This window comes from Triticum dicoccoides, chromosome 3B (assembly GCF_002162155.2).
Source record: "Triticum dicoccoides isolate Atlit2015 ecotype Zavitan chromosome 3B, WEW_v2.0, whole genome shotgun sequence".
Classification (NCBI taxonomy): Eukaryota; Viridiplantae; Streptophyta; class Magnoliopsida; order Poales; family Poaceae; genus Triticum; species Triticum dicoccoides.
The window spans coordinates 711,970,956-711,981,787 of NC_041385.1; positions in this window are offsets into that span (position 1 = coordinate 711,970,956).

The window sequence follows — 10,832 nt, forward strand, 5'->3', positions numbered from 1 at the left end:
TTAGTCAAGTAGAGGCATACTAGTGACCCTCGGTTTGTCTATGTATTCACACATGTATCATGTTTCCGGTTAATACAATTCTAGAATTAATAATAAACATTTATCATGATATAAGGAAATAAATAATAATTTTATTATTGCCTCTAGGGCATATTTCCTTCAGTCTCCCATTTGCACTAGAGTCAATAATCTAGTTCACATCTCCATGTGATTTAACACCAATATTCACATATGTATGTGATTAATACCCATAGTTCACATCGTCATGTGATCAACACCCAAAGTGTTTACTAGAGTCAATAATCTAGTTCACATCGCTATGTGATTAACACCCAAAAAGTACTAAGGTATGATCATGTTTTGCTCGTGAGAGAAGTTTAGTCAACGGGTCTGTCATATTCAGAGCCGTATGTATTTTGCGAATATTCTATGTCTACAATGCTTTGCACGGAGCTACTTTAGCTAATTGCTCCCACTTTCAATATGTATCCAGATTGAGACTTAGAGTCATCTGGATCGGTGTAAAAGCTTGCATCGATGTAACTCTTTACAACGAACTCTTTTATCACCTCCATAATCGGGAAACATCTCCTTAGTCCTCACTAAGTGAAAGAACATGCAGTGCCCCCATGTTTGGTTTTGGCAATTGATGACAATCTCTATGGACTAATGGTTGCCTTGAGTTATATTTGAAGGGTTTGTCCATAGGCTTTTCTTGGAGTCCATTTGTTGGTTCCAAGGAGAGTTTGTGATGACCAAGTTGCTATTAAGGAATTATCCAAAGATTGGTCTTATGAGTGTTAAGCTTATTGCAAGCATGTCTTGAAGAAGAAGATTGTGTGATCATTCATGTTTACCTTCAAGACATCATCCAAATGAAGAGAGTTGGAAAGATTCAAGGTTGATCAAGACTAAGTCAAATAATGAATCAAGTTGATCAACACACAAAGCATAGAAGATGTACCGAGAGGGATCAAGAGATCCCATGGTATGGTAAGCATGGTCAATTACGCTTTGTGTACTAACCCATGGTCTTCGTGCGAGTTCTTTGTGGGGTTAGGTTGCGGTGTGCAAGCTCAAGTAGAATCATCACGAAGAGATCATATGCTTGAAGCTTGCCGTCCATTGTGGCGACAATGGACTTGTGAAGATGTGCAGAAGAGTGTCTCACCCATAGTGGAGTATGGGGGAGCAATCAACTAGTCTTCTTCGAGCCAATGCAATCAAGAAAGGTTGTCCAACTTGAGGGAGTCAAGATCGTCATCATCTAGCTCAAGTGGACCATGTGCAAGGCAAAGGTTTTCCCTTGATAGGTTTTCTATTTTACCGGTCTCACGGTAGTTGTGGGAGACCGGGTTATAGGATTGATTGCCGTACTATCAAGGGGGGCTCTCGATGAGATGCTTGATCGTATCGTTCGTAGAGATCTCAAACCATTGCATCCTTGCATCATCTTTTTGGTTCTTGTTTGGTTCTTGTTTGGTTCTTCTCCTTGTGAGATTTGGAGCTTATGGTCATTTTTATGACAAGCTCGAGTTCATCGAAAACGGAGTTCACATGCATCTTCTATGATGTTTTCGATGTTGGAGGGTATGCCGGTTCTTCTCGGTTGGAGGTTTCACTCCTTTGTTTGCTAAGCATACCGCTGTTTTGATGCTACTCGTCTTGCTCTATCCAACAAGCTTGAGTTTGCTCAATTCGGAGCTCATTTGCAGAAGTTATGGCAATTCTGGTTTCCTTGGAGTATTCTTTGTTTTAGCGGTAGTGGCTTAAGGCTGGCGCCAGTGGTAGTACCACGATCCACAGCGGTAGTACCGCCGAAGCTCCCCAACGGTAGTACCGCTCTCAGAGCGGTAGTACCGCTCCAAGCGGTAGTACCGCTCTCCGAACGGTAGTACTGCTTGGGGTTTTCGGCCGTAGTACCGCTGTGCATCTGGGCTACTTCCGCCTCGATTCTCAAACGAAGTTTTTCGTGTCGGGTTTTGCGGCACTAAGGGCGGCAGTAGGAGCGGTAGTACCGCCCTAAGCAGTAGTACCGCTCTTCCCTAGCGGTAGTGCCGCCCTGGGGTCAGGGCCCTGGCAGCACGGCAGTACCGCTAGGTTGAGCGGTAGTACCGCCCTTCCCTAGCGGTAGTACCGCTCTGTGCGGGGCTGGTGAGTGGGATAACGGTTGGATTTTCCCCCACCTATAAAAGGGGGTCTTCTTCCCCAATGAACCTAATCCTTTGAGCTCGTGTTCTTTCCCCATTGTTGACCTTCTCTGAGCTTGCTATCTCTCAATCCCTCCATGGATTCTTGCTAGTTTTGGGGGGAAAAGAGAGAGGAGATCTAGATCCACATTTCCACCAATCACTTTCTCCTCTATGTGAAGGGAACCCCTTGGATCTAGTTCTTGGAGTTCTTGGTGTTCTCCTTCTTGTTCTTCCTCTCAATTTCCTCCCTAGCATTAGTTGCTTTGGTGGGATTTGAGAGAGAAGGACTTGGGCACTCTGTGTGCCCTTGCCATTGCATTTGTGCATCGGTTTGAGTTCTCCACGGTGATACGTGGAAGTTACAAGTTGAGAAGCTTATTACTCTTGGGTGCTTGGCGCCCTTGAGCTTGTTCCTCTTGGGTGCTTGGGCGCCCTAGTCGGTTAGTGGTGTTCGGAGCTCAATCATTGTGGTGTAAAGCTCCGGGCAAGCGTCGGGATCTCCAATTAGGTTGTGGAGATCGCCCCGAGAAATTTGATGGGTTCCGGTGACCGCCCCCAAGGGTTGCCAAAGTGTACGGGTTCGGTGACCGCCCCCAAGGGTTGCCATTTGTACGGGTTCGGTGACCGCCCTCAAGGGTCCCTTAGTGGATTCACGGCATCTTGCATTGTGCGAGGGCATGAGGAGATTACAGTGGCCCTAGTGGCTTCTTGGGGAGCATTGTGCCTCCACACCGCTCCAAACGGAGATTAGCATCCGCAAGGGTGTGAACTTCGGGATACATCGTCGTCTCCGCGTGCCTCAGTTATCTCTTACCCGAGCCCCTTTACTTATGCACTTTACTTTGTGATAGCCATATTGTTCTTTGTCATATATCTTGCTATCACATAGTTGCTTATCTTGCTTAGCATAAGTTGTTGGTGCACATAGGTGAGCCTAGTTGTTGTAGGTTTTGTGCTTGACAAATTAACCGTTAGGTTTATTCCGCATTTGTTCAAGCCTAAACCGTAAGTATTTTAAAGCGCCTATTCACCCCCCCCCCCTCTAGGCGACATCCTTGATCTTTCACTAAGGATATTCTTGACTGTTGTCCAGTGATCTACTATTAGATCAAAATTGTATTCATTTGCCAAACTTAGAACAAGGTATACAATAGGTCTGGTACACAGCATAGCATACTTTATAGAACCTATGACTGAGGCATAGGGAATGACTTTTCATTCTCTTTCTATTTTCTGCCATGGTCGGGTTTTGAGTCTTACTCAACTTCACACCTTGCAACACAGGCAAGAACTCCTTCTTTGACTGTTCCATTTTGAACTACTTCAAAATCTTATCAAGGTATGTACTCATTGAAAAATCTCATCAAGCGTCTTGATCTATCTATATAGATCTTGATGCTCAATGTGTAAGCAGCTTCACCGAGGTCTTGCTTTGAAAAACTCTTATTCAAGTATCCTTTTATGCTATCCAGAATTTCTATATCATTTCCAATCAACAATATGGCATCTACTTATAGTATTAGAAATGCTACAGATCTCCTACTCACTTTCTTGTAAATACAGGTCTTTCCAAGAGTCTGTATAAAACCATATGTGTTGATCAATTCATCAAAGCATATATTCCAACTCCGAGATGCTTGCATCAGTCCATTGATGGATCGCTGGAGCTTGCACATTTTGTTAGCACCTTTTGGATCGACAAAACCTTCTGGTTGCATCATATACAGCTCTTCTTCTAGAAATCCATTTAGGAATGCAGTTTTGACATCCATTTGCCATATTTCATAACCATAAAATGCGGCAATTGCTAACATGATTCGGACAAACTTAAGCATCGATATGAGTGAGAAAATCTCATCATATTCAACACCTTGAACTTGTCGAAAACCTCTCGCAACAAGTCGAGCTTAGTAGATAGTAACACTACTATCAGTGTCCGTCTTCCTCTTGAAGATCCATTTATTTAACACGGCTTGCTGATCATCGAGCAAGTCAATCAAAGTCCATACTTTGTTCTCATACATGGATCATATCTCAGATTTTAAGGCCTCAAGCCATTTCGCGGAATCTGGGCCCATCATCGCTTCCTCATAGTTCGTAGGTTCATCATGGTCTAGTAACATGACTTCCAGAACATGATTATTGTACCACTCTGGTGCGGATCTTACTTTGGAAGATCTATGAGGTTTGGTAGCAACTTGATCTGAAGTTTCATGATCATCATCATTAACTTCCTCACTAATTGGTGTAGGAATCACTGGAACTGATTTCTGTGATGAACTACTTTCCAATAAGGGAGAAGGTACAATTACCTCATCAAGTTCTACTTTCCTCCCACTCACTTCTTTCGAGAGAAACTTCTTCTCTAGAAAGGATCCATCTTAGCAACGAATAACTTGCCTTCGGATCTGTGGTAGAAGGTGTACCCAATAGTTACCTTTGGGTATTCTATGAAGACGCACTTCTCCAATTTGGGTTCGAGCTTATCAGGTTGAAACTTTTTCTCTGAAGCATCGCAGCCTCAAAATTTAAGAAACGACAACTTTGGTTTATTGCCAAACCACAGTTCATAAGGCGTCATCTCGATGGATTTTGATGGTGCCCTATTTAAAGTGAATGCAGTTGTCTCTAATGCATAACCCCAAAACGATAGTGGTAAATCGGTAAGAGACATCATAGGTTGCACTATATCCAATAAAGTACTGTTATGACGTTCGGACACACCATTAAGCTGTGGTGTTCCAGGTGGCATGAGTTTGTGAAACTATTCCACATTGTTTTAATTGAAGACCAAACTCGTAACTCAAATATTTGTCTCCGCGATCAAATTGCAGAAACTTTATTTTCTTGTTATGATGATTCTCCACTTCACTCTGAAATTCTTTGAACTTTTCAAATGTTTCAGACTTATGTTTCATCAAGTAGATATGTCCATATCTGCTCAAATCATCTGTGAAGGTCAGAAAATAATGATACACGCCGCGAGCCTTAACACTCACCGGATAGCATACATCGGTATGTATTATTTCCAATAAGTCAGTAGCTCGTTCCATTGTTCCGGAGAACGGAGTTTTAGTCATCTTGCCCAAAAGGCACGGTTCGCAAGCATCAAATGATTCATAACCAAGTGATTCCGAAAATCCATCTTTATGGAGTTTCTTCATGCACTTTACACCGATATGACCCAAACGGCAGTGCCACAAATAAGTTGCACTATCAATATCAACTTTGCATCTTTTGGCATCAATATTATGAATATGTGTATTACTACGATCGAGATCCAACAAACTATTTTCATTGGGTGTATGACCATCGAAGGTTTTATTCATGTAAACAGAACAACAATTATTCTTTGACTTTAAATGAATAACCGTATCGCAACAAACATGATCAAATCATATTCATGCTCAACGCAAACGCCAAATAACATTTATTTAGGTTTAACACTAATCCTGAAAGTATAGGGAGTGTGCGATGATGATCATATCAATCTTGGAACCACTTCCAATACACATCGTCACTTCACCCTCAGCTAGTCTCTGTTTATTCTGTAACTCCTGTTTCAAGTCACTAATTTTAGCAATCGAACAAGTATCAAATACTCAGGGGCTACTATAAACACTAGTAAGGTACACATCAATAACCTGTATATCAAATATACCCTTGTTCACTCTGCCATCCTTCTTATCCACCAAATATTCAGGGTATTTCTATTTCCAGTGACCATTTCCTTTGCAGTGTAAGCACTCAGTTTCAGGCTTTGGTTCAGCTTTGGGCTTCTTCGTGGGAGTGACAACTTGCTTGTCATTCTACTTGAAGTTCCCTTTCTTTCCCTTTGCCCTTTTCTTGAAACTAGTGATCTTGTCAACCATCAACACTTGATGCTCTTTCTTGATTTCTACCTTCGTTGATTTCAACATCATGAAGAGCTCGGGAATCGTTTTCGTCATCCCTTGCGTACTATAGTTCATCACAAAGTTCTACTAACTTGGTGATGGTGACTAGAGAACTCTGTCAATCACTATCTTATCTGGAAGATTAACTCCCACTTGATTCAAGCGATTGTAGTACCCAGACAATCTGAGCACATGCTCACTAGTTGAGCGATTCTCCTCCATCTTTTAGCCATAGAACTTGTTGGAGACTTCATATCTCTCAACTCGGGTATTTGCTTGAAATATTAACTTCAACTCCTGGAACATCTCATATGGTCCATGACGTTCAAAACGTCTTTGAAGTCCCGATTCTAAGCCGTTAAGCATGGTGCACTAAACTATCAAGTAGTCATCATATTGAGCTAGCCAAACGTTCATAACGTCTGCATCTGCTCCTGCAATAGGTCTATCACCTAGCGGTGCATTAAGGACATAATTCTTCTGTGCAGCAATGAGGATAAACCTCGGATCACGGATCCAAACCGCATCATTGCTACTAACATCTTTCAACACAATTTTCTCTAGGAACATATCAAAATAAACATATGAAAGCAACAACGCAAGATATTGGTCTACAACATAATTTGCAAAATACTACCAGGACTAAGTTCATGATAAATTTAAGTTCAATTAATCATATTACTAAAGAACTCCCACTTAGACAGACATCTCTCTAGTCATCTAAGTGATCACGTGATCCAAATCAACTAAACCATGTCCGATCATCACGTGAGATGGAGTAGTTTTCAATGGTGAACATCACTATGTTGATCATATCTACTATATGATTCATGCTCGACCTTTCGGTCTCCGTGTTCCGAGGCCATATCTGTATATGCTAGGCTCGTCAAGTTTAATCTGAGTATTCCGCGTGTGCAACTATTTTGCACCCGTTGTATTTGAACGTAGAGCCTATCACACCCGATCATCACGTGGTGTCTCAGCACGAAGAACTTTCGCAACGGTGCATACTTAGGGAGAACACTTCTTGATAATTTAGTGAGAGATCATCTTAAAATGCTACCGTCAAACAAAGCAAGATAAGATGCATAAAGGATAAACATCACATGCAATCAATATAAGTGATATGATATGGCCATCATCATCTTGTGCTTGTGATCTCCATCTCCGAAGCACCGCCGTGATCACCATCGTCACCGGCGCGACACCTTGATCTCCATCGTAGCATCGTTGTCGTTATGCCATCTATTGCTTCTACGACTATCGCTACCGCTTAGTGATAAAGTAAAGCAATTACAGGGTGTTTGCATTTCATACAATAAAGCGACAACCATATGGCTCCTGCCAGTTGCCAATAACTTCGGTTACAAAACATGATCAGCTCATACAATAAAATATAGCATCACGTCTTGACCATATCACATCACAACATGCCCTGCAAAAACAAGTTAGACGTCCTCTACTTTGTTGTTGCAAATTTTACGTGGCTGCTACGGGCTGAGCAAGAATCGTTCTTACCTACGCATCAAAACCACAACGATAGTTTGTCAAGTTAGTGATGTTTTATCCTTCGCAAGGACCGGGCGTAGCCACACTCGGTTCAACTAAAGTGAGAGAGACAGACACCCGCCGGTCACCTTTAAGCAACGAGTGCTCGTAGAGGTGAAACCAGTCTCGCGTAAGCGTATGCGTAATGTCGGTCCGGGCCGCTTCATCTCACAATGCCGCTGAACCAAAGTATGACATGCTGGTAAGCAGTATGACTTATATCGCCCACAACTCACTTGTGTTCTACTCGTGCATATGAAATCTACACATAAAACCTAGGCTCGGATGCCACTGATGGGGAACGTAGTAATTTCAAAAATTTCCTACGCACACGCAAGATCATGGTGATGCATAGCAACGAGAGGGCAGAGTGTTGTCCACGTACCCTCGTAGACCGAAAGCGGAAGCGTTAGCACAACGCGGTTGATGTAGTCGTACGTCTTCACGGCCCGACCGATCAAGCACCAAAACTACGGCACCTCCGATTTCTAGCACACGTTCAGCTTGATGACGTCCCTCGAACTCCGATCCAGCCGAGTATCGAGGAAGAGTTCCGTCAGCATGACGGCGTGGTGACGATCTTGATGTTCTACCGTCGCAGGGCTTCGCCTAAGCACCGCTACGATATTATCGAGGTGGACTATGGTGGAGGGGGGCACCGCACGCGGCTAAGGAACGATCATGAAGATCAACTTGTGTGTCTAGAGGTGTCCCCCTGCCCCCGTATATAAAGGAGCCAAGGGGGAGGGGGCGGCCGGCCAGGGAGGGCACGCCAAGGAAGAGTCCTACTCCCACCGGGAGTAGGATTCCCCCCCCTTCCAAGTAGTAGGAGTAGGAGTCAAGGAAGGGGGAGAGGGAAGGGAAGGAAGGAGGGGGTGCAGCCCTTCCCCCTAGTCCAATTCGGACTAGGCCTTGGGGGGCGCGTGGCCTACCCTAGGCATCCCCTCTCTCTTTCCCGTATGGCCCAATAAGGCCCAATACTTCTCCCCGGCGAATTCCCGTAACTCTCCGGTACTCCGAAAAATACCCGAATCACTCGGAACCTTTCCGAACTCCGAATATAGTCGTTCAATATATCAATCTTTACGTCTCGACCATTTCGAGACTCCTCGTCATATCCCCGATCTCATCCGGGACTCTGAACTCCTTCGGTACATCAAAACTCATAAACTCATAATATAACTGTCATCGAAACCTTAAGCGTGCGGACCCTACATGTTCGACAACAATGTAGACATGACCGAGACACGTCTCCGGTCAATAACCAATAGCGGAACCTGGATGCTCATATTGGCTCCCACATATTCTACGAAGATCTTTATCGGTCAAACCGCATAACAACATACGTTATTTCCTTTGTCATCGGTATGTTACTTGCCCGAGATTCGATCGTCGGTATCCAATACCTAGTTCAATCTCGTTACCGGCAAGTCTCTTTACTCGTTACGTAATGCATCATTCCATAACTAACTCATTAGCTACATTGCTTGCAAGGCTTATAGTGATGTGCATTACCGAGAGGGCCCAGAGAAACCTCTCCGACAATCGGAGTGACAAATCCTAATCTCGAAATACGCCAACCCAACATGTACCTTCGGAGACACCTATAGAGCTCCTTTATAATCACCCAGTTACATTGTGACGTTTGGTAGCACACAAAGTGTTCCTCCGGTAAACGGGAGTTGCATAATCTCATAGTCATAGGAACATGTATAAGTCATGAAGAAAGCAATAGCATCCAAGCTTTTAAATCTATGCCGATACGACCGATATATAGGCCGATATATCACTTTTGGGGCTCTACCGATATAAACATAACGTATCATTTTGCAAATATCATTTTCAAACATATCATCCGATATGGACCGAAATATCGACCGATATGGCTGATATCTAGCCCGATATGTTCACCGATATAGAACGATACGTAGATGATAACAATTATTTATTAGAATGTAGTGAAATAAGATTATGCATTTACAACTTCATTATATATTATCAAAGTCATGCACAATGTTTCATACAAATGCATATGTATCGTATTGTTTTTTATCATAGAGCAAGGATTTTGTGAATATTTCCTTAATGGTTTCTTAATCAACAAGTCAATAAACTAGGAATCTAAAAGTGTAATGTTCAAGCATTGACATCATACATTTTGTTTTACTAAAAATAAATGTTTTGAACAAGAATAATGAAATAAAAACTAGACATGTTTTCTCTGATATATCTACATATCATCCGATATATCACCCGATATCCGACGTTCGATATGTCGAAGCCAAACCGATACAAACCCGATATCCGATATTTTGAAGCTTGATAACAACATATTAAACGATCAAGTGCTAAGCTAACGGAATGGGTCAAGTCAATCACATCATTCTCCTAATGATGTGATCCCGTTAATCAAATGATAACTCTTTGTCCATGGCTAGGAAACATAACCATCTTTGATTAACGAGCTAGTCAAGTAGAGGCATACTAGTGACACTCAGTTTGTCTATGTATTCACACATGTATCATGTTTCTGGTTAATACAATTCTAGCATGAATAATAAACATTTATCATGATATAAGGAAATAAATAATAACTTTATTATTGCCTCTAGGGCATATTTCCTTCACTAAGTTGGTTTAATACCAAGGACCGCCTGGCTGATATCCATAAGTGAAACTGGGATTGTACTGAGATGCAGAGGCAACGGCCTCCTGGGCAGCAGTGTGTTGGCGAGCTGCCTCCATTCCCCTCTCATATTCAGTGGCTTCTTCCCTGGCGATAACATATCCTCCTCTTGCCTGATAATCAAAAAGGTAGGGGCAGGAAGAGTGACAGGGACGACGTTGCGTCTATCATAGATTAGTCGATAATGGAGGAATTGTTCATTCCTCTCAAGAAATTGATGATCAAACATAGCTTCTTTATCTAAATAAACAGGAGGTACAATCATATCCCCCTCTCGTGGAGCTATATATATTAAGAAAATTAGCCACACGGGTTGCATAAATTCCTCCAAAGAAATTTCCCTTTTTACTATTATTATGCAACCTACGTGCAACTATTGCCCCCAAGTTATAACCTCTGTAACCAGACACAGCACTCTTGAGGACACAAAGATCAGGAGCACACAAGTGACTTACTTCGTCCTTACCGTTAATGTATTTACCAATAAAGAGAGCAAAGTAATGTATAGCA